The sequence below is a fragment of the Pleurodeles waltl genome, chromosome 3_1 (genome assembly GCF_031143425.1).
Source record: "Pleurodeles waltl isolate 20211129_DDA chromosome 3_1, aPleWal1.hap1.20221129, whole genome shotgun sequence".
NCBI lineage: Eukaryota > Metazoa > Chordata > Amphibia > Caudata > Salamandridae > Pleurodeles > Pleurodeles waltl.
In genome coordinates this window covers 1,559,567,127-1,559,591,869 of record NC_090440.1, presented here as the reverse complement: position 1 = coordinate 1,559,591,869, position 24,743 = coordinate 1,559,567,127, and the positions used below count along the sequence as shown (strand labels likewise).

The 24,743-nt window shown below is 42.6% G+C and overlaps 1 long non-coding RNA gene across 1 annotated transcript in view; it reads left to right on the top strand.

The window, feature by feature from the left end:
- LOC138285347 (uncharacterized) overlaps positions 1-18,630 on the top strand; it is a 261,363-nt gene extending 242,733 nt beyond the window's left edge. The window contains exon 5 of the long non-coding RNA XR_011201571.1: positions 17,488-18,630. This is a non-coding gene — a long non-coding RNA (uncharacterized lncRNA). The remainder of the gene's footprint in view (positions 1-17,487) is intronic.
- Positions 18,631-24,743: the final 6,113 nt, after the last annotated feature.

Genomic DNA, 24,743 nt, shown 5'->3' with positions numbered 1-24,743 from the left:
AACCTACCGCTGGCTGGCCTGCCGGCTTTCACGTGGTAGTCTTTCTCCGGCTGAAATGAGAGTCGGCAGCTCTTTCCTCCCCTACCAACTCCATGCAAGCATGGTATGTGCTTATAGTGGTGGCGGACCCAGGCACGGAGAGCAAGGGGCAGACCCACCAGAGGTGAGGGGAGTGCAACAGTGCTCACCTTCTCTGTACAATGGCCCTGGGAAGATGGGGCCCCTCTGGAAGTGGTTAAAGTTAAGGAAAGTGGGCTTCACACATTCTCCCTCCCCGGGGCAAAAAAAGCAATAAATAAACCCCATCTGTGAGGTAATTTTTGAAGAAAAGATCAAAGTTTTCTAACTTTTAAATAACCATAGCTCAGGTCCCATTGGGCTGTTTGGATGCTCTTGGGCTCATTTTACTCCTGGTGGGGAGCTCTAGTAGGTGCAGTTTTAGCAGATCTCCTCATCTCCAAAGTGGTGTACTTTGCAGGGATCTGGTTCCAGTGGCTCCCTGTACAAGCTCTCCTCCTGACCTTTGTCTCTGGGCACAGAAGCCCAGGGATCCCCCCAAAACTGGTTCTCAGGGAGTGCAAGGGGGCAGGCTCACTGGTCCTGGGGTCAACTGTGGCAGAGTCTTTAATAGGCAAAGCAGGGCGACAAATGCCTGGGCTCTGATCCTGAGCTGAACCAGAGAAATATGCCAATCCTGGATGACCCATAAGTTATACACATATCCTCTTGGAACTCTCTGATTTGGTTTTCTCACACAGGTTCTACTCCATTGACATATGTCACTAAGCTTTGTAGGCTAAAGGGAAGCAAAACTGCTCTCCAAGGTAGTTTCCCTACGTGAATAATAAAGTGTTACTAGAGACAAAACAGTAAATCACTCAGACATTCACTATGAGTGTGCACTAGTATTATAAGCCCTACCTCAAGTCACTAGCTAATCTAGCAGTCCCATCTGCACCAGTTCACCTATGTGCAAATGCCAGGCTGTGCATGACAGTAGTATCACATGTTCAGCACTTACACGTGTGCACACGTGTGTGCATACATGTTCAAGTGTAACCATGCAAAGTCCATTTGACATGTGATTACCATGAGTGGGACACATGTAGCGAGACTCACCCACAGTAAAAAGTCCAAAACTGGGTGATTTAAAAAAGAAAACAAAATGGGCGTACTAAATGTGTGGAACCCAATTGCAACAGATCTCAGTTTACGTGTCTCATTTGGGAAGCTTTCGATAATTGGTATCTGACTTGTAAACTTATTCTCACAGCAGTGTTGTATCAAAAGTGGGGATTTAAATGCAAAATGGATCTATGCAATTCCTGATGATAGGTAAATCAGATCTTTTAAGATGCTTGCCCAATTTTAGAACTGGCTTTTAAAGAACCACTAATAGGTGAAATAAACAGACAATCTTTAATTTTAACATAATAATAATTGGTAACTCATCTGTCTCAGGTCCCTGTTCCTGGATATCTGCCATCTTGGCCACTCCTAATAATTACAAATTTATGAAGGACGATAATCTCTTGAGAATTAAATGCTATCACTAATTTCAGAAATGGATAATTGCCAATATCTTTTATGTTGCATAATTGAAACTGATTGTTGTCAGATAGAATTTGTTGAATCAAGAAGATGGTAACAGTGATTCACTTCTTGTGATCAAGGCTGCGGAGTACGTCGAAACGCATGGCTTTTGGAGTAAATCCCTGCTACCATCTTCCTGAGTCAGCGTATTTCTTTCCTTGATTTGACATTATTGTCGGTGTGCTCTGCCAGTTGACGCTCCACCCTCCCTGGGTAGTGGGTCTGTTTAGGTTACAGGGATGTTACAGTTAGGAAATAGAATAATAGAATTTTAAAAAAACATAGCTATTCACTTAAAAAAACAAAGGTTTTAGGGACGTTATAGTTAGGCTCACATGTTATAAGAACAAAACCATAGAAATTCACCAGTTATAGTTAGAATTACCTCAAGTAACTATAACTCATGCCCTAAGGTAACTATAACTCGCACCTCTGCCATGCACAGTTTTGTGGTAAAAACTTTTACTGCAAATATTACATTCATATTATCAATGATGTTATCAAAGATGTCATGAGTGCTGTAATTTGTGGGTTAATTAGCAGTGTGTGGTGAGGGCGTGAGTTATTGTTACCTTAGGGCACGAGTTATAGTTACTTGAAGTAACTATAACTCATAAAGTTCTATGAATTTGTACATTTAAAATTTGAGCCTAACTATAACATCCCTATAACCTTTGTTTTTTTTAAGTTAATTTCTATGTTTTTTAAAATTCTTTTTAGGCCTAAGTGGAGTTCCATGGTGTTGAAAAAAAAACCTCTGTGGAATTCCACGGAGGCGGAATTCCGTGATCCTTGGAGATCTGAATACGTCCAGTCTCGGAAGTGCTAAGAAGGGTCGGCCTGGTGAGCCAGGCCTGACCCTGGTTAGTGCTTCCGAGATTGGGTACATTCAAGAGGTCAGTAGGCATTGAAAGCTGCTGTTTCAGGCCTCTAGTGCACCAGCCTATCCCGTGTGCACTGCACATGGGGCAGGTCAGTGCACAAGAGACCTGAAATGGCAGATTTCTTTAGCTGCCTATAGCCCTGGCCAGGACAGGGCCATAGGCAGTGAATGCTGACAGGACTGTTGTGCACTGGCCTGACCAAAATGCAGTGCACACGGGCAGGCCAGTGCACAAGAGGCCTGAAATAGCAGCTTTCATTGCCTACTTACCTTGCCTGAATTCAGGCCAGGGTTGTAGGCAGTGAAAGCTGCCATTTCACTCCTTTTTTGTGTGACAGTGTGCACAAACAACAAGAAAAGAGACGAGGACTTACCTGGATCTTCCTGGGGTTCTTCCTCTCCTTATCCTCTGATGGCGATGAGTCTCTCCCTGCAACAGCTGCCTCCCTCTGTGCTGCGGTGCATGCTGCAGCCCAGTTATGGATTGTCTGTGCTTGTACTGTGCACCTCATACTGGGCTGAAGCATGCACCGGGAGCTCCACTCTGCTGGCGTGGCTAGCAGATTTTATTTGGGACTTATTCTGCACTCCAAGTGCAGCACAGAGTTCCAAAAACTCCATTACCTCTGTTAGCGGAGCAGAGCTCCCTGCACACCCATCATTCTATTTCCTAACTAGAACGTCACTGTAATCTTTATTATTTTCAGTGAATTTCTATGGTTCTTGCATGAGCCTTAAACATCTGTGGTTAAAAAAAAAGGGAACCGGGTACAGGTGGTCTCAAACCCTCAATGCTCAGTGTGAAGATCTGTGATCTTCGCACTGAGCTACTCTTTTTTTTAATTCTGCTTTTTTATGAGCTATCTGGGACTGCAGGGGAGCCCTCAAGGGCACCCCACGGTCCCTACATGTTTTTTTTGTTTTAATATTCATTTTTTACAGAGCACCTAGGGCTATCTGGGACCATGGGAGAAGCCTCCAGGCCTCCCCTGTGGTCCCATTTCTTCAGGAACCAAGGAGCTGCTTTAAGAAGAAGTTGCTGAAGCAAACCTTTAATCTCTGTTCCCTGCATGCATACCTGAATGCAGGGAACAGAGATTTAAGCTCCACTTTCTGAGAGCGGGACCCACTTGAAAAGTCCTGCTGTCAGAAAGAGGAGTGTTTGCTGTGGCTTGGCTGCAGCTTCAATGCTGCGGCCAAGCCACAGCAAACACCTTTGTTCTGGCGGTGGGCACCCCAGGACATAGCAGGAGCCGGGCCTGGGAGGTAGCCCCCCTCGATTGGGGAAATAGCCAGGGAGGTGGTGTTCCCCAGGGCTTGGGAGTCCAAAAGGCACCCCCTTTACATTTTTTTGTATTTGCCCTGGGGAGGTGGTGATCTCTGGGGCTGCAGGGGGTCAGCAGGCTCCTGCACCTTCTTCATTAATGGCCCCTGGCAGGTGGTGGTACCCGGGGCTGTGGGGGGCCTGAGTGCACCCACACCCAATTTCTACAATGCCCCGGGAGGTGTTGGTTCCTGTGGTGCAGGGAGGGGGTGCGACAGCCCCCACACACAAATTTAATTAATTGCCCCAGGGAGGTGATAGTCCCCGGGGTTGTAGGGGAGGCCATTGGGCTTCCCCACACATTAAAAGCATTTTGCCCTGGGAGGTGGTGGTTTCCAGGGCTGCAGGCACATAATTTAAATAAAGCCCCAGGAAGGTAGTGGTGCCTGGGGCTACGAGCGGGGGCCGGGCAGTCCGGATTCGCGGATCCTATGTGAAGCTAGGCACAAATTTTAATAATTCCCCTATACCCCACTCTGGGACCCCACCACCAGAGCTAAGGTATCAGGGTGTCTGTACCCTGCCCCATTTTCTTTATTTTTTACTTTTTTTGTGGGACTCGCCTGAAGTCGAGTCCCAACATGGCTGACAACACATGCTTGTTGAAGTGTTGTCAGCCAATCAGATCTCAGCACGAGATCGGGAGGGGGTCACAAATCCTTTGCATCCCTAGATATACAAATGTGGATTTCCCTTAATATCTCTAAAACTACTGAACGGATCTACACCAAATTACAAAAAAAGCTCTTTCTGGACCAAGAGGTACCTTTCTGTCAAATTTGGTGTAATTCCATACAGCGGTTTTGGCGCTATCCCTGTTAAATTTTTCCGATTGGAATTAACATTGGAAATGCTCTAAATTTCAACACCCCTTTATCTCAGCCCCCGCTTCACAAATAACCCAAACTTTCCAGAAAACAGCTCACATGACTTTGGGTGCCACAATGTCTGTGAATCGTGATGGTGGACTCGATGCCTTTGTCAATGCTCTTTCTTTTAATAAAGTCGACACACAATTCCATTTTGTTTAAAAAACAGTCAAAGTGTTCCCATCAGAGGATTATAAATTGGCTTGTAAAAGAGGTCTGCTGCCGTCCTCTTTCAAATACCCATTCTTTCGCCGCCATAGTTGCATAGTTATTCACAATTTGTTCCAAATGGCAGTACCTACGTTTTTACATTTTATTTGATGAAATGTCAACGTGTTAATGAATCATTTCTCCTTGCCGTTAGTGAGCAATGTGTCTCCTTAGGAATCTCACGGAATTCTGTCTCTCTTCTGGAACCCTTTGGCACCAAAAGAATCGCTGCCTGCAGGGGTCCATATGTCTGTAGAGGGTAGGTTACATAGAATTTGGAGCCTGCAAAGATTCCACCAGTCTCACTTATCATATTATATATAGCCTAACAAGTATATAATAACGCACCCTACTTTTGAATATTAAGTAGATATAATTCAGTAGGAAAGTACATGATCACACAAGGCCCAAATATTTAAGTGACTATTTTAAAATGTAAAAGATTCAGACTTGATGTCAGTGTTTTCTGTTCATGTTGATGGGTAAAGTTTGCATTTAATATAAAAAATATGTACCTTCCACATACTTTCCATGTCTCAAACTGAGTACCCCAATCACTCTGTTCTGAAAGGTTTCCCTATCCTTCTCTCTCCTAAATCCCTCAGTACATCCCTGTCATCAACAAGTTTATTTCTTCGTCCTTAAACGGTTCATTCATGTTTGAAAAATACAATTTCAAAGACAAAGATTGCTTTACTCTTCAGGAATGACCTTTGTGATACACAGTAATACTGCCATTCACCTCCCTCGACGTCATTGCCCATGAAAAGAACATGATGGATATCTAATACTGATTTGCATAATATATTATTATTAATCATAATAACCATAATGTGCCTTTGAGACACTCGTTACGAGTGAAATTCCAAAGTGCTTTGCAAACAAGATACACTTTTTAGCATGGTTTAATTAGACTTTCTTATCATCCTATATGCCTCATTAAGGTTAACGACTTAATCTACCTCTTTGTGTTAGTTCACATATCTCTTGCAAAGTGTGTAGTAAGCTGTATTTAGTCTTTGAATTTTTTAATGCCTGCACCATAAACTAGGTGCTCTTTTAGAGCTCCAAATATATATGTAGTTCTTATTTGAAGGACTGTCAAGTAAAAGAATCACTCTCACTACCCGTTATCCATTAAGACCCTGTGATATTATTAGGTGAGTCCTTAAAGTTGTTAAAGGAACTGTGTTGTTTTAGATGTTTAGCCAGAGAAAGAAGCCAACGTAATGTAGCTTGGCTGTGACCTTTGGATTTGGTTATGTTCAGAATGACATTAGGGTTTTAAAGTGTGTATCGTTCAGAGAGGCCCAGTGTTGCTTTTCTAACACAGACCTGACGCAAAGTCTAGGTTGAAATTACAAACCAAGACAAATCACAATTTGCGTTGCTTTGTAATCAAAGGAACACAACATATTGAACCGATATGGCTTGTGTTACTTTGCATCAAAGGGTCGTTATGTAAGTGAAGCATTCTTGTGCAATCCCTCATGGGTTTTGATGAAAGCCCTATCTACAAAGAATTGTGAACATAGAATTTCACCAAAATCCAGGCATAATGAGGAGAAACAGTTTTATTTCTCTTTGTTTTTAATTATTTGCCTGTGTGAAGCACTGGCCAGCACACATATAAAGGGGACATTGCCTTAAACATTATTTGTGTGCAATATTCTGGCCACAACTCATACAACCTTGTAGTATGGCGCAAGAGTACCTTTGTTAGTGCATAGCTGACAGTATTGCACCAGCGCAGGGAGAGAGCAGAACTGAGCTACTTTTTAATAGATAAGGCTAAGTCCTGCTCTCTCCTGTTCACGCAACACAATGCAACATAGAAACTTTACTTGCTGCCCTGCTTTGCATGAAATCTGTTAATTTGAGGCACAGAATTTAGTTTTGAACCCAGACATAATTTATTCCATGATACAGCATTTGTATAGTATGAGCACACATTTGAATGTCATGCATGTGTCAACCATGCACTACAGCTCACAAAACACACCTAGATTGTCATGTATCAAAGACAAGATGTAACGCATAACCATCTCTTCTCTACCTGCCCTTCAAGGTTTCATGCTATGCCAACTCCAATGTTCAAATCACCATGCCTTTGCATTCGCAATCCATCGACCAACAATGGTACCCTTTTGGTGACCGTGCTACAGTCACTCGTCCAAGCCCTCACTGTCACAGCAAACACTGCTTTGCAGGCATCTGACAGGAATGTCATGTACTTACCCTTAAACACAAATGGTGAGAAGCATAGAAACACACACAACTCCCAAATAGAAATCCATTACGCACAAACTCTTGACACCCTAGAACACCCAGTAACTGAACAAAAACAATACAATTATAAACAAGCAGGAGAAGCGTGGCTGCAAACACAATCTCAAAATACCTAAGCACCACTCAAATACAATAATTCACCCTTTCCATAAACACCTACGACCAATCAGTGATTGCAGAAGGCTGCAAAAAATAGAGAACTATTGAAGATAGAAGCAAGGAAGCTCCTGAGTTTAACGTGGTTTATTCAGGGGTGGCTCCTCCATTAGGGCGGAGAAGCGTCGCACCCCGCCAGCAGTGGCAGCTGCAAATCTTTACAAGGAAACAATAATAAACATTGTTTATTATCATTTCCTTGTAAAGGGTGCGGGCCACAGGGGGTGACAAGCAGGGAGAGGGGGTGCACAGCACTCCCCCACAGAGCACATGTGTGCTGTCTCAGGCCGGCCAAACACACATGCACAGTAAGCTCTCTCCAGCCCAGCAACACAGTTGCCAGGCTGAAGAGAGCCTGCACAGGCTCTCAGTCTGCATGGGAGTGCCCTGACTGGGCACTTTCAGTCTGCATGGGAGTGCCCTGACTGGGCACTCTCAGTCTGCATGGGAGTGCCCTGACTGGGCACTCTCAGTCAATCCTAACGCTGCTCTGAGCAGCATCAGGATTGGCCGCAGGACAGGCTGGGAGCTCCCTGGTTGATTCGTTTGTAGCATTTATGGGTAGCCTTGAGATGAAGACCAACTTCGGCAAATCCTATTTAATGTCTGATAGGCCGGGTTGAAAATCCTTACTATCCTTAAAGATACAAGAGCAACATTTGACCTTGGTGTGAAACGTTTGCTACCTGGGTATTATCTTTGATGCCAATAATTCTTGGCAACAGCAGGTGAACACAGTGCGAGCACAATTAGGGATGTTGGCAGAGTCTCTATTTAACCTCTCTCAGAAGGAGGGTAGGAGTACCTTCTCTCCATACTTAAAGATGTATAGTCTGCAATGTGTCCCGACGGGTTCCATAATACCTCTCCCATACTGGTAGAGGAAAACAAGATCTGCAGGCAGCTATTGAATTTACCGCCCTCCAGCTCCAATTTTACTTTGCATTCCACGCTCAATTTGGTCCATGTCTCTGACCTTACTAAGTTGGCTCCACTCTTGCTTTGAGTAAGCTTATGGTGCAATAATAAAGCTGTTTTTAACAGAGAGGTTATTCCTGATTGCCCTAATCAAGACAAGGGTTTGTCCATTCCTTGTTTAAATTATATCAATAAGACCCTAGTTCACATGGACTCTCAGATGTGTTTTCCGCACTAGATACCATCAGTAAGTTTGAAAAGAGGCAGGTCAAGACCCGTCTTGAGTAGTTGGCACTCTCCCAAAGAATTGATGACGTTTTACAACAGCATTCTGTTTTTAATTATTTTGTTGCCTTATCATCAGGAGATCTTGCCCCATATTTAACCTTGGAACTTACGTGCTGGGAAAGGTTGCTTCTTTTCCGCTTCCGGCCAGGCAAAATGTGGGGCTCAATGTGCTTCCCTGAAGGGGCAAAGATGTGGGATTCTACATTGCCCTCTTATCCTTATGACGGGATGGCAGAAAAGTTAATTGCTGCATTTTTATTTTCTTCTGTGAGTTTTATTGTAATTTTTTCATCTTTGCCTTAAGCAAATAGTGAAATCACTGGCTTTTAAAAAATGTAGGGAGTCACTTTCTTATTTCCAGACGCTATGTAACCAGAAAGTACGTCTTATTGTTTGCTCTTCTTTAAAAATGTTCATCCGCAGCTGGAAGTCCATGGAGGGGTAACTGATGGCAAGTCATGTTTATGTATTTTACTGAATTTTGACTTAGCACTGTTTTCAATTTTAAATGTGTCACGTACCAAGCACATGTGGTAGCTTGTTTTGATTATTTTAACTTTTACCTTCTTCTAATATTTTATTATGTTGTTGTTTGAATTGGCTCTATTTTGTAATTTTCTGCTAATTTCCTAAAATCGAATAAAGGTTTGCCGACTGACTGACTACTGTCCTGTTTATATTTTTGGTTGCAACCAACCTTACACAGCACCCTGCTCAAAGTACACACCTGTAGTTTCCAATAATTTTGCTGTCCAATTAATTGGTCTCTTCTGTTTGTCCTGCCGTTCCTTTCAGCTAGAAATACAATTGCTATGCATAAAAACTTTCATAGGCAACAAACCTTTCTGATGGATATCATAATTCTGTGGTAACCAATGTCAGTGTCTCCAAATGGCCTGTTGACTTTCTCCCCTTCTAGGCACCATCAGTGATACCTGCGTAGGCTCCATTCCATTCACATTACATTGATACATGACTAAAGGGACTAAGCCTGTAGAACAGTCCTAAAACACACTCATTCAATGGGATTGGCCTTCTTCCCACAAATGACCCTGAGCCCACAATTAATCTACTTCTGAATTGGCAGGCAACGTTTTGAAGACACACATTGCAAAGAAAGCACAGCCTGATTCCAGCTCTTTCTAGTGCACTTCATGTGCCTCAACTTTGCAATTTAGTTACTCGCCCTATCTCACCTGGGGGTTGCCATACCTCTTGTTATGGGCATTATTTTATACTTTGGGTCAACATACACCCCAACATGGATCACAATTGACCGATTTACATGTAATCTTGATGTTATGCTGCTCACAAGGCAATGATGTTAAAATACCAGCATTCTTGGCAGGAAGCATTGCTCTCCAGTGGCGACATAACAACAGGAATCAATCCCTCATCAGACTGGAGCACACCATCAAACTAGAGAAGAATTGGAGACAGACATTGAGGTGTAGGGGTGTTGCACGACTTGAATTGAGCATATTGTGGTAAGAGTTGCAAGGGACCTGCAAAGGTCTGCAGCAGCCAAAAGATGTCAAACTTAGGCTTCTTTCTCACATGCATAGCCAATAGTTAGATGAGAGAGATTTGGTTAAGCATTATGCATTGCCCTATGCAAGATTGGTTTGGCTCAGTCTGGAGGCTGAGCCAAACCAATGAAACTTGGTGCTCCATGTTCCAGGGCTATTATTTGAGCATGGGTCTCCCTCCATATGCAATTAGTGCCACCTTATGGCAACATTCACATTCGGTAATGCCAATTCCAGATAGTTGTTATTAATGACAGCCATATACCATGTGTGACCCCTATGTCAATATGTACTTTTAGCATGTTAGGGCCAGCATTTTCTCATGGTAACCCCCTACTATATGCCAACACTGTCCTCCTGTATGCCAAAATTACCTCTAATGAGCTAGTGCTAGTATTTTGTAATGCTTGCCACTAATACCAAGAATTACATATGGTATGTCAGTACCTTATTTTACCATGGGTGCCCATTATTTCAAGAATTACCTCCAGTATGTCAATGCCAATCTTTTGCAATCAATGCTCCATGTATCAGGTAATACATCTAGCATACCTGTTGCACTATTTTATCACAGGTCCTTGTCATGTTAAGAATTGACTCCAATGTGCCAGTGTCAGTATTTTGCCATGTGGGCCTCTATATGCCAAGAATTATCTTCAGAATGCCAGGGCCAAAGTCAGACTCTCTAGCATTAACACAACATTGTCACTCACTTACATTCAGTCTCTCACACTCATCTCACCTACTCACTCTTATTCAATCAATATTACTCACTCACTCTCACTGAGCTGCACTCACTCATACTCCTACTCCTCGCTCTGACTCACTCAAACTCACACTCAGTGTCATTTATCCTTATTCAATACCTGTCATTGGCTCTCACTCTTACACATATGTTCACAACCAAACATTCACGCTTACACATAAACACTTTCCCTAATACAAACACAATCTCACCCACAAGCATGCACAACAAAATTCCCTTGAACATTTTTTTATTACCTCAGCTGCCAGCGAAGATCCCATTCCAATGACTGATGCTCTGTATTTTTTTACACTAATAGTGACTAATATAAAATTATTCATTGGTAGCGTAATAGAAAATGGGCCAAAGACAAGACAATGTAGTACTTGGCATTGAGTTTACCACCTCTGAAGACAGAGGTCATAAAAGCAGTGCAGAGGATCACAAGGGGTAAACCAGGATCGTTGCTGTGACCCCTGGTGAAACTATATAATGTCCATGTCAACTGCTGCATCTAGGGGAGAGAGGTGTACTTCCATACTTATGTGTATCTTAAATGATGTAGCAACACACATTTAAAATCCCTGAAGGTGCCAGCTTTGGGAGTGTTTCATGCTTTAGACATGAACCATCCCCTCAGACAGTAGGGTTGCACTAGGTGGTTCTGGTAGTCTGGTAGAAGAAGCAGGCAGAAGGCCCTGGGGTGGGATGTGTTCTGAGGTGTACAATTTTATGTTCAGTATTTCTCAAAGAGGTTGAAACTTGGCAGATTCTTAAATATCAGATCATATTTTGCGGTCAGCATGCTATTGGATATTGGTTTTGCTATTGTATGGGATGTAAAGAAGATAGGTTTGAGGGTCAAAGTTATCTCATTGGCCTTAGTGGTAAGTGGAGAGAGATTATTGGTGCAGATAAAAATGCAGAGGAGACATTCTACAGGGACATGTTGAAGATTAGGGGCCAGACTTAGATCTTGATGGAGAAGGAACTCTGTTGCAATGGTGACCGAGTTCCCTCCCTGTCAAGACCAAGGTCAGCCCATCAGATTTTAATGAGGGAAGACCATAGTTTGACAAAGGCAGAGAATACTCCATCTCTGCTGTGGTTCATCTTCTTTACTCCGTTGGGCTGACAGAAGGTTGGATATATGTCCGCGAACCTAATTCACAAGGGCAGACATATAGCCATTTTCAAAGCCCATCATCATCAGGAAAAAAACTGGTGGTTAGGGGCAATGAAAAGCTCTCAATGCCCCCTTCTCCATGGGAGTCGACCATGGCTATCCCATCAATATCAGCCAACATAGTGATGCCTTAAGAGCTACACTAGTCCAAGAAAAGATGTGAACTGCAATTGAAAGTAAAGAGTACTATATTGTACCAATTTGGGCATCAGGAATTACTTTATAACTATGGATGTAGCAGAGTTCACTGCAAGACCTGTTAGCTCTGTTGTTAATCACAGTTTCTAAGATGTTGTCAGGCTGAGTAAGGACAGAAGACAAACCCTTTGTCCCTTCTTTATCTCCTTTGGTCAATGAAACCATTTCCTGCTGAGACAAAAAAATGAGATATAAGCAAAAGTGCAAGATTTGGGGAAAAGTATTTCAAGATATCTTTAGAGTCAGATAATGAAAAGCTTTCCTTTAGTGGCATAGCCTCATCTCTCCGACAACTGATGTCACTCGTTCAAACATATGGTGAGGTATATGATGGCACGGTCAATTATGATAAAACTAAACTCCACCGCTTACCTGTGAAAGAAAGTTCCTGTCTGTTGTGCATAACGGTTTCTTTTTGAATTTAGAGGAAGTTGATAAGGTATCCGGAGTCTATGTGACTAGAGGGTGGGTGGCCTATAGATGGCAAAACAATGTAACATATTGAGTGATAGCCAGACTGTTTGAATAGATGGCACACATTGTTCTTCTTGTATCAGCTGCTAAAATTAATGAAGTTCCCTGCCTTGAGTTTGCAAGTCAAGGAACCCCGCATATGATGTCTGCTTCAATAATTTAAACTCCAAAAAGAATGTCTAGATATTCTATTATACAATACAGCAAAGCACTTGTGCATCCTTGGTGAATAGACAGACATGGACTAAAGCATGGTAGGCATGGCCTTTTGGGATGTCCTCTGGCTTTCAAGGTAAAACAGAGCACCCAGTATTATGAGTCAACCAATTTACAGCATAATAATTATATGCTTATGATTAAGAACCCGTTTGTGCCTGCCCCCAATTTACTATAATCCAGAGTTTCTACCAGTGAATATAGGCCAGGCTGATGATAGTTGTAGGAGAGGAAAATGTAGGTGGACTGCAGATTTGTTTATGAAGACCATTATAGGAACATTTAAATACTAGCATGGACTAAAACGGATCTGAAAGATCACTGGGAATTAACTTACCCTTAACTTCCAGTTCTTTTTGAAACCAAATGCTCTCACAGCACAAGCCACTTACAAACATTAACTAATCGCAAGAGGGCTTCATGCCTCATATGAATAGGAAGTAATGTTGCTACATTTCCCATAATCTATCTGAGCAGGAAGTGACATCACTGGTTTCCTGACAAAACAATATTTAAAAGACTAGGTCAGACAAGAGGACCTAATTCCCCATCATCATCTGCAGAGGAAGTGACATTTTCTGCTTTCTTTACACTTCATTCAAGTTCTCAGGGTGTCCCACTGCCAGGGCATCCCCAACAAAGTGTGGCCACAACCCTCTTCCACTGAAATCTCCAAGGTAAGATGGAATCATGTGCTTTACCCAGCCCCCCATAGTGCTAATCCACCCAACTACTCCCAGGCCAAGAGGACACAAACACTGGCATCCATACATCATGTAGACCCAACCTCGTACATATCCCATCATCTGACTAACTCATATATATCCCACTAACTATCCGACTAACTAGAAAACACACTTAAACTACAGAACACTTATTCCTCATTAATGCTCACTCTGCAGTACTACATGCACCAGATATCACAGAACTCTTCATCTACCACAAGCTTAATACCATCTTTATCACAGAAGGAAACGTCACTCACACATCCTAGAAGTCCTTCTTCGTACAGTCTACAGCATCGATCATGTGGACCATGTGCATAAAAAGGGAGGAAGATTTGCTGTCTTTCATAAGTTGTCCTGGCAAGCAAGTGACACTCAAATGCAGTTATTGGCATGTCATTTCCCACTTTCTGCAACTCAGACCACTAACTTACATCTCATTTACAGGCCTGCCAGACAGAATCAGGAGTTTATTGAAGAATTGTTGGATCTCCCTACCACCACATTCATACAACACACCACATCACCCTCTTGGGTGACTTCAACGTCCCTGACAAAATAAACTAAAAAAAACAAGATACACTCTCCTCAACTTCATACACATACTTAACGTGAAACAACACGTCACCCAGCCAATGCACTCCAGAGGCCACATCCTTGACCCCATCTTTTAAAGATCACCAACAATCCAAATGCTAAACACCCATACTCCTGAACTGGACTTACACCCTTGACATTCTTATGTATCTGCTCAGCATCCTCCAAACAAGATGAGGTCAGCCCAAATGAGAAGACCAAACCTTCAGATCCTTCAAAGATCCAGTCATTGACAATCTAATGCATGAACCAATCTCCCACCCTGCCAACTCTATGTCTGATGCCAACACCCTTCTAAATTACTACAATGCTTTTTGTAAACATTCATATTTCAATGAAAAATACACAAGTGCAAGCTAAAACCTTCAGCACCCAGATACTCATAGACTCTGCTGACTATAAAATCTCCACCGACAGACAGGAAAGAAGATAGAAAACAATAGTACTCCTAATGACTTCATGATACTGAAGTTCCTCTGTGCAACACACAGACTGCTCTTCACATTACCAAAATCAAATTACTATACCAACACCATCCATGAAGCAACCTACAGAAGTAGAACACTTTCAGGACAATCAAACACTGCATTTAAACCCTGCCTGTCGTACCTATTTCACTTTCCACAGACAAGTGCAATGCCATCTGCCTCTTCTTTAGTGAAAACATTAGATCCAACAGCACATCGGCAACAAGAAGTCTGCTTCTCCTCTTACGCCTACCATTTCTCATAAAATCCCAGTATTGTTATCCTTCAAAGTCTTGTGTTTGTCATGAACCAGGAAAAGAGCAGGAGAGGTTTGGTTACTTGAGTAAGAAGATCATGGGAGAAAGGCAAAAACAGAGAGCTAAGATCATGAAGACTGTGGAGACTAATTCATGAGAGACTGGAGCTCAGGGTCAGAAGCCAGGACTTCCAGGTCAAACAGAATAGGACAGACAATCAGATTTGCCAGAGAACGACATCCTGGGCAAGTTAAGCAGCTCGGTGGCAGTAGGAAGTTGCTTCACAACTGATTAATTGTATGGTTCCCACTCCCTTAGTATGATCACTTTTTTGGTGCTTCCCTGCAACTTTTTTCTGCATAATCCCTTTTCTCTTGTGTTTTTCCAATCTTTATGGCTTTCTCTCCATCTACATCCTTGCCAGCATCAAGCTGGAGAACCCTGAATGGCTGAGACAGGAGAACTTTCTTTGATGAGATCTGATTGGGCAGTGTGTTGATTCCCATAACAAGCTCCTCTGTGTTGGTGTTAAGTTTTCCCTGTTTACCTTAAAGTGACTCATGAGGAAAATTCTAGCAATAAACCCCTCCCTTCAGTTATTGACTTCAAACGCTGGCTGTACTTGGTCTGTGTCAAAAACCGAACTGGCCAGGTCCCAATGCATTCCAAAGAAAGAGCTGTACCTCTGTCTGCTGAAAACATTCTCACCCTGTTATCTTATCATCTCCGCATTCCTCATAATATGTTCCCTGCTCCGGTGAGAAGAGCAAAAACACGTTAAGTGTAGAAAACAAGCTTTGTGGAAAAATACCTGCACCACCGATGTGATGGAACCTGAAACTAAGCACAAAATGGAGTAAGTGGTCAAGATGGAGTCGATGGATGAATACAGATAGCATTACACTACACCCTTTGACCTGTGACTCTCATAAAATACTGTTCTAAAAGTAACCCTTTTTGGTCTAAACATTGCAATCAGGTTAGCCATGCATTGTATACAGCAACATAGCATTATTATAATACAAATCACTACCAGTATTCGACCGAAAATAGTGCACAATTGCCCAAAGTCAGGTAACAGCTAAATAACCAGTACCACCACTCTTTATCTACATCTTGTTTCACTTCCTTCACCAATTCATTTAAAGCTTCAATATGGGACCGGATGTATTTAGAATGGTCTGACAAGGTAAAGTAGCACATTCCCTCAAATTCTGAGCAGCCATAATCATGCTTTAACAGTAAATAATCAATGGTGGACCTGTTATGCAAAGCAGATTTTCTAGTACTGCTAGTACCTCGTATATCTTGCAATAACTTGGCTAAAGCGATTGAGATATGATTGATGTTCTTGACCATCAAACATGCTACTTTGTTAATAACTTGAGTATTATAAACAGCTAGTGGAAAGGGTAAATGGGCATGGCACAGGTGCATGGGCAGTGCAGGGGAAACCTGGGGCACAGCACAACACTACACCAACAACCTTTGCATGGGGGTACTCTGCCATGCCAAGGCTGTTGGAAAGGCAAAGCCAGTCCAGGAGGGTAGGGTACAACGTAAAACTGGCCTGCTGTCACACGACTGCTGGTACTGTTACTACATGAACTAGGGCTCAATTTCCACTGTCAGGCCATATCCGCAAGTGGTATTTACCATTGACAACAGTTGCCACTACCACCTGTGTTGTGTGTGCAGGTCAAGTAGCCAATGGCAGTTATGTGTCCATGGATCAAACACACCGAAAATAGAGGGTTTAGGATGACAATGTTATCAATCCCCTGTAATTACTAACAATGTGCAATTCCTGTTCAATGCTCATGTCTATAGGCACTATAAACATCAGGTATTGTTAATAACATTATGAGGTACACAGCAGTAATGTCATACCCATGCTGCACATTTCAGGGTCTACCCTGTGCCTGTGTTACAATAGCTGCAATGCCACCATGGAACATCTCAAGTGTCATAGTGCTAGGACAACAGCATTGAGGGGGAGGACATATGTGTCTAGCTAGTGAAACAGACCTGCACAGTTATAAGAGGAAATGGAACACTGCTAGGACCATTAGTGCAATCCAATGTAGCACACATTTCCCAACATCAGCAGTACACACTTCCAATGCTGACACCTTTATCGTGCCATCCCAATGCTGTACATAGTATATGCTAGGTCTCAGCAACATATAGGTGGACGTGAAATATCTGAGACTGGGTCAGGTCCAGATTGTTAAGTGTGGTGCAAGTGCCATCAGAACAACCACAGCCAGTGCAAGGCCACACCATGATAATGGAAGTAGACGGAGGGTTGAGTAGTACAAGAAGGTGGCAACATACAATTTGGACAGAACCTACACCTAGAGGATGTGACGCAGACAATTCCCCAAACTGCCCACACTACATGTGACATGCAGGGGGGCATAGGCCTGGGAGACTGCTAATCTTAATGACAGGAACAATGAACAGGAACCAAGATCACAATGTGCAACTAATAGGAAGTCAGGAACATCACATTACAAATGCCACAACACAGACACACTAATTGTACAATATCTCATTGCAGAGGATGATGGCTCTCCTGGGGATATGCCCGTCCTGGACTTCCCTGATGACATGGATGACGAGCTGACAAACATTAGCCAGCAGACCCTCCAAGATGTCCTTCGAACCCTCCAAACCCCACCTTCAGTCGCAAGGAGGAGCACAGAAGTAGCAGCCATCACAGAGGACCCACCCACCACCCCAATAGTACGACCTGCGAGTTCCAACCCAGCTGAGGACTCTGAGGACACTGGTACCATATTTGAGAGGACTGTAGTTGGAGTAGAGCGGGAGCTGGCCAAGGAGGTGCGGTGGGGATGCTAAATATGGCAACCAGCCTTGAGGGGATGCGTGTGTGCATGATGTCATCTGCAGAACAGGCAGCAGCCATGCAAGCGTTAACATCCATCTTGCAAGGACTACAACAAAGTGTAAGGGAATTCACCACTGCAGTAAGGGAGTTGCCACACGTGCACGAATGCAATCATGACCCCCTCAGGGCCGACCTGGCTGCCTACCACAGTGATGTAGCTGCTATACTCAAGAACCAGCAGATCCTCCTTGCTGCAGTAATGCCCTTAATAGCCCCACAGTTGGCAGCTACCGGGATTTCTGACTCCACGTCTTCAAACACTGAAGTGTGTGTTGCTCCTTCAAACCCACCACCACCAAGGGCAGAGGAGACGACACACACATCAGAAGATGAAGGCGTGGAACAGATCACTTTCACCCGTAGGAGTACCCGGTAGCACAAGTCCATGCCACATGGGCACTGATATCCTAGGTCCTGTGTTTGTTAACATGCCAGTCTTGCAACAGTTGGTCACATGCACTGTTCTACAGCACACTGTTTACCTTGACACTATGCTCTGTGATTGTTTCTCACTACCTCATTGGCAATTCATGTTCCTCTGCCTTGAATGACAGTTTACCCCAGCATGTCCAAGGACATGTCCCATTGCACTTCTGTAGCATCACAATAGAAGGCGTCACACTAATGGACTTACAATCCTAGACTATGTACTTTCAAAGAAACAGCACTTACACAACCACTTTACACAACCACTTTGTCTCTGTGCAATGTGACACATCAACTGTGTAGGAGATTAGTGATGTACATCACATGTCAATGGCCATAGAATGTCAATACAACTGCGTTGAAAGATTGTGGGCTGATAACTACGCACTGGGGTCTGGATGGTATCATCATCTGCGCTTCCTGAGTCTTATTTCTGAAGTAAATTGTAAACTAACAGTATAATGCAGTGTTGGACTGAAAAACTCTGCTTTAAGGTATGTATAATCTGAAAATCAATGTGTCCAACATTCCTTTCAAGACAATCTTTATGTATGTGACATCTGACTATAAACTTTCATCACACACATACACACCATAAAGCAGGAATGGATGTGTATGAGTGTATGGACAATTATGTAACCTGGGAGTACAATGTAAGAAATGATAGGTGTGAGTTATGAATACAATACTACATAAGATTGTAACATCATTCAGCTTATCAGGGTTCACATGAACATCAGGCTGCAGGCAGACGTACCACAGTGCCCAAGATTCCAAATCAGGCCTCAAACGATGACAGATTTAAAAACACATCCAAACTTCACAACGCTTTGAGAACCATAGTAACCTTGAGTGGTAGGTGCAATGGATGGCAGATGCATTAAGAAGTAGCTTTGGTGTAGCTGCCAATGTGAGTACACATTAGGATTTGTGAATAACCATGTCAATAATGGGATTCCGATACAGGATGGAACACAAATGCAAATACTGAATTGACACTGTTCACCCATGCCAAGGACCTGATCCCCAAGCATATGAAACATACTATAAAGGAGTACCTAACTATTTATTTAACAGTAAAAAATGATAATAAAACTAGGGGAAACACCTTAACTAACCTAATCTATCCTAACTACACATTACCCACAACTGGCCCTAACTACCCTAATCTAAACTTACCTATCACATTTAACTAAACACTCTAAACATCAACCCTCCACCCCCCTTATATGACGGGACACATGTAGGACAACATATTATATCTTCTCCTAAACAAATATATATTATTTGGTATTTATTTTTTTAGATTTTTATATTTTTTTTTTATATATATATATATATTTTTTTTTTATACACATAAACCCCAACATCATCCCACAGCCACCCACAAAAAAACACATGTAATAATAAAATATAAATAATATAACCCCCTCCACCCCTTACCCGCTTATACTAACTAAACTAACAGCCTACTCTAACCTAACACTAAGCCCCCTAAACCCATTAAAGATAAGAACCAGAAAAGAGGAGGGAGGGGAGGGAATCATGGCTGAGGGTCCAAAAGTCACAAATTTGCCCTCCACAGGATCTTCTTTATATCCTGCTGTGTCTGTGTGCCACTAGTGGATGGTACTTCTGGTGCTGGTGCCGTGCTTGGAGGGGGAGGTGCAGGAGCTGCTGTCTGTGGGCCTGGAGCTGATGAGGTTGACGGACCAGCAACAGTGGCTGTGCATCATTGTACTGCCATTAGACACATAACAAATGCTGCAAGTACTCCACATGTAACAGGCCAACTAATGACTATCTTCTGGATGACAATGAAGGCCCACAAGATCTGTGATCGATAAATGGAATTTCCTGGACGGTATACAGTTGCTAATCATGAGGGGTATCCTAGGTTGGAACAAATGAATGTTGGAATAACATGTCTGTCTTCTACACTGGGATCCTCACACCAATGTACACATATTTCATAACCATAACCCTGTGCCTCAGGGGGTGATGGACATGCAACACATATTTTCAAACATCAAGGACAACCAGGAAGCTTTGGACAGCTCCCCGTGGGTTTAGTCAATCCACCACAGGTAAGGAGGGCTGCCAACTAGGATTGACTCAAACATTGGACAATCACATCCACATTTATGTTCCTAATTGTGGACAATTGTCAACATCATTTGATCTCACTATTACCTTTAAAAAAAACAAGCACATAGATGCAAGCACCCATTTGGGTTTGAGTTTCAAGCACACCTATGACATTCTACTCAAGTGCCACATAAACGTAGCACAACATGTGGAGTTAGATGGTGCTAGGAAGTCAAACATACAGTCCTATATGTTCATTAGTTAACAGGGAGGCTCAAGTATGTGGGTAATACTTCGGCATCACTGGTCTGTGTGAATCAGGGTATGACTTGCTGATTAAATCATGAAAATGGCCACCTCCAAATTTATCATTGGCATAAATGTAGCAACAAATATCACCCTGTTCACCTGCCCATGCCTATAGCGCAGCACTAGAATCCCAAAATATGACTGTCCGTCACTGATTGTCCAACTCAAACATGGAACAAAATGTCAAACTCCAGGCAAGTCAAATATCAGATCATGTGCCAGCACATCATACCTTGCAATGTGTCCAACACACATGAGTCAATCACACAACAGCTGCAAACACAACACAGAACTAACATATCAACACTTACTGGATATGTCTGGGTCCGCAAATTGAGCCACTTCTACAATTGTGTAGGGGGCTGGTCCACCTGTAAAAAATGAAAGGGTGAAATGTGCTCAATGTCTGCTCACTGTACAAAACTTGGAACAACAAATCACTGTCTGTGACATTTTATATGAAAGAGCAGCACCTCAGGCATGTACATACCCCAACAGACATACTACTGCAAACATGTATTAACCCTGTCACTCCAGTGAGTGATAGACACACATATGCACACATGCACTGGCCCTAACAATCATGTGGTGCCAAACATGATTTCCCAATTTTGTGCAGAATTATTTCTAGAGGGTAATCCATTTCTTCATTTGTTGTTATGAGAGACATGCAAAGCCATATTCCTGGTGCACTGCAATACCAGTCACTCAGGTATTGTGGCTTGTGCATCAATGGACAATGAGTTACTGTGTGATGCTCTTCTGGGTTGAGTTTAGTTCAGGAATTATTGTGCTTTCTATGGTCCATTTTATGTGTGCCTGTGTTGTATGTAGGTTACATATTCCACATTGGCAGTGTACCCAGAGCCATATATGACCCCTAGGGCACCATGATGGCAGGGATCCTGTGTGTTACTTGATGACAATGTTATGCTAAACATAGATTGGCCATTTATCTAAATCAAAACAGCAAAGAAATATATGCTGACAGTGTCTAATTTGATCATCCATGACAGAATGCATTGGCACAGGTGTAGTCATTGCACCTGAAATGTGTTACTCAGGGCCCTGTGTACCTATATCAGGTATTGTAGATCACAGTTAGCCGCATTCATTATCTTAGATTTGCCAAGTTGGGTGATCAGTGGTTATACAACGAACTGACACTGTCACCTAATTGAAACATGGTTTAGCAAATGTCCTACTGTGGCAATCTTGATGAGGTAGGTCTCAATTTGTATGCACCTTGGGAATGGTAGAAGTCACAGGAATGCTGGTCTGCTGATCTTAGCATACATCCATGTGTGTGATAGCCTTCATACTGAGAAGTTAACAATTGTACACATGCTGCACTAGATCAGCAGGGGTGTGCCAAACGTAAACTAGCAAACTACTTCGTCACTTTAAATGTATGATGGAAGCAGTCAGGGGTCCCTTGCACAACATCATGCAAATAAGTAATTTGTGACCATGCATTCACAAAGTTCAGGGATCCCATGATGACCCATTAACTTATGAAAATAGCTTGTCTATAAAGTGACACAGATGGCACATGCATCAGCTCTGTACCAGCAATTGTGCCCAATGCTAAATAAAACACACAGGAACAGTGGACATAGCTTCATGTATTTTGGTTACAGCTATGGAAAGTAGCACCAAACATTTAGATATTATCAAGTGTGCATTACTTTGGCATCCATAATTACTTTAAATGCTGCACAAACCAAGTCAAAATATCAGCCTAAGGTATTACCAGAGGTTAGGAAGATCTTTGTACGTATGGCCATGAATACAGTTCAGATATGTATTCAAAATAATTGGGGACTACATTAATTCCTTGCATTAGCATGTGAAATACATCTCATTCCTCATACATTCACAGGCCGTGAATAATACATTTCTTCGTGCCGCATTACCATCATCTATTGACGTCGAAGTAGCACTAATTTACAAGATAAAGTTGTCTTTTGTAAGTTTGTGCAGCTTTTGCGTCAACAAATGATGCTAATGCGTAGCAAATATTGTATAAATCACGGCCACTGTATGTTCAACTTGCATTCCACATGTCCACAAACATTGCATGCAGCATGTCATCAAATCTGCTACTATCACTACAGAGCATTTTACTGTACACATTAGTCTGATTTGTACTCACCAACAGGGCCACCAATCACCACACCCAGGTGGTCCAGCAGGTATTGCTCTCTGGCCACAAGGTCAGCCCAGCAATGTATGAGTTGGTGGTCATTGCGCTGGCCTTTGAACACTCTCTTTGGGTGGAACAGCAGCTTAGACCACCTGAACCTCCTTGCCTCGGTGTGATACCCCTGTATCACCCTGCCACCAGACTCTAACATCAGGGGGAGGAAGTGGCACACCACCCAAATGAAAGCCCCCCAGCTCCTCCTCACCCATTCTCCCCAGATGTGGCCTTCCCAGCATCACAAAAATAATAGGTATAGGAAAGGGAAACGAGGGAAATACAGGGAAAGGAGGTATGAAAATGAAACTTAAAGAACCCACAAACAGCCCAACAATACCCAAACTAACAATACCCACTACACACTCCCTACAGTACAAAAACAAAATTAGACACACAAAAAATTACAAAAACACACTTACACTGATTTACAGAGACAATTACAAACACAACAGATGACAATTGAATGGCACACAGGAGACAAAAGCACAATTTTGACAGGCACAACTCTCTACACAGCCACACAGTCTAGAAGAATCACAGACTGCAAAGTGAAAGTGAAAGTACACCCATTGTACCATTTCTGTAAACAGGATATCCTATTACATCACTTCCTGTCTCAAATGAGGTGCGTTTTTATTATGATGCGTGTAATTTTATGATGCTTACGGGCTTTGCGTCAATATTTCTTGACACATATACTTAAAAATTCCCCCGCATTCAAGGATCAATATATTTTTCATGGATAACCAATTTCATGGGGTGCAGTGTTGGAATTAACGCTATGGACCAATGGATGTATAATGGCTGTGAGCGTCATTTTTTAATGCATATGCATCATATTTTACCTCTTATGTGTCTTTTTTTATGCTTTTGCGTCAAAATATCTGTCTTTAACTGTTTTTGTGTCATTTTTCAAATTTTTAACATACATGAAGGCTATAACTCCACAAAGATAGGCTGTTAGGGCCTACTGTGTGTGTTCTAGTGTTTGGGCACATGTGGCAGACAACACTACTGCGGACCATAATACTCATGTTGTAGAGCCGGATTAGCACTCTTAACTGACGCAACAGCAACCCAAACATTTGGAATTAAAATTGGTATTCCCTAGTTTGAGCAGATGGTGCATCAATAGAGGATAGCAAGGCTACGCAACTTAAATAATTCACTCATGGCCTGTGTGTTTATGTCTGTGAATTGGCTATTTCAATTGTTGTTGGGCCTCTGTGTGAAGGTCACAAGACGTGTTTTGCATAATGTGCTTATATGTATGTGTTGTTATTGTGGATAACCATCAGATGCCATTCATTGTGGTGCATCAGTCATGATATGTGTTTGTCATATCTGCTGCGTCTTATGCTGTGTGAACTTCCCTGACCTTGGGGACAAAACATCTCCCTTGACAAACTATACACAGGATAAATTGAGGACGGTTGATAATGGCAATGTTACAAATGTATGCCATCACATGTAATGGAATGTTGGATACCACTTCATGGTCACTTGTGTGTATACTACCCATGAGTCCATCATTTGAACATGCTAGGTAGATACAGAGTTTGTGACACAGAGTCCCAAATCGAATCCAAAAAAGTTATGGTACACCACAGTTTGAGTCATGCAATTGACCTGTTTCTCCAGTGGCTGTGGAGGACCAGCAGACCATGCTTCATGTGTTCACATATTTGCAGTGGTTCAGTGCACAAAAGTGTCCAGTTCAAGTGTGTGGCCATGTGTACCCCAGGTCAGTATTGGCCTCCATGTTCTCACAGTTATGTGCCATCTAGTCATGAGTCTGTGGAGCCATTCCCTGAATGAACAGTATCCTTCAAAGCAGATTTGATCTAAAGCCAAAGAACAACTAACGACACACATAGGG